Source organism: Bacillus rossius, chromosome 13 (genome assembly GCF_032445375.1).
Source record: "Bacillus rossius redtenbacheri isolate Brsri chromosome 13, Brsri_v3, whole genome shotgun sequence".
NCBI classification, from domain to species: domain Eukaryota; kingdom Metazoa; phylum Arthropoda; class Insecta; order Phasmatodea; family Bacillidae; genus Bacillus; species Bacillus rossius.
Window position 1 is genome coordinate 22,518,521 of NC_086340.1, and position 1,133 is coordinate 22,519,653.

Here is a 1,133-nt window from a genome sequence, read left to right on the forward strand (position 1 = left end):
TTTTGTTTTTTTGTTTTTTTCCTTCCTTTCACCCACCTATCAGTTTCACTGATTTTCAAATTTTTTTAGAACTATGCAAAACAAACAATTAAGAAAATTTGTGTGTGGATTAAAATGGTTTTTATACTTTTGAATGCCAGTGTTTACTCTTTTGCTTCTTGAGGATTTTAATAAGTATTTTGCTTTTCAGTGCCGATGATTTTTGCCAAAACTGCTGAAACTGAAAGTGGGGGTTGCATTATAGTAGCAAATTTGGATCTTGCCATTGGGAACAGCGTAGTTGAAGAGCTGCACGCACCGGGACTTACTGGACCTCTTGCACAGGCGAGACATATGAGAGATGCAGGATGAGGGAGTGTCACTGGGTTGTTTCTGCTTCTCTCCTCTTTCACCCTGCCAGGCAACCGTGAATGACTGCTTTTGAACTAGTCATAAAACACCAATTTTTCCTAACTGCCAAGCGGCTGTGTAAATAACTACTGAAAAAATGTTGCACCATAAAAGGTCTAATAAATATAATAATAAATATAATTTAAATTATTTTAATGTGCTATGTACTTTATTTGTAATTTCCACTCCACAAATTCATAAACAAAAAGCTTGGGTTCGCATTATATTCAGAGTCGCATTGTTTTCGGAAATACGGTAACACATTGTGCATTTTGTACTTTCAAACCACAGCTTGCTTACACTGCTAGGCCTGTTTACGAGCATTGTGCCTCTTTCCGCTCTTTTTTTTTTTTGTTCTCATTTTGGTGCCGTATAGACTTCAGCATCCGCGGGGGGGTGCATGTTTATCTTGTTTTCATGTGATACAATCTAAGCGTTTCGAAATCCCAAAAGTTATTGTCTTGGGACTTGCAATGATTAGAATAGTTGTATTGTTACAGCTAGTAAGTATTATCACAGTTCAGGAAGGTTCAGGGTCCATACCGGGCTAAGGAATCCATTGCATTCGTCGAGTATGTCATCTTTTTAGCTCTTGTGATGCCCTGAAACATTCAACCATTTCAAACACGTGTAGGATAGAGAAAAGTTGACCCATGTGGATTTTGGATTCTGAAAATGGATTCTTCTCCAAAAAGTAATTACAATCTACTGTGTTACTTGAAATCAAAATTAAAAATGTGTAC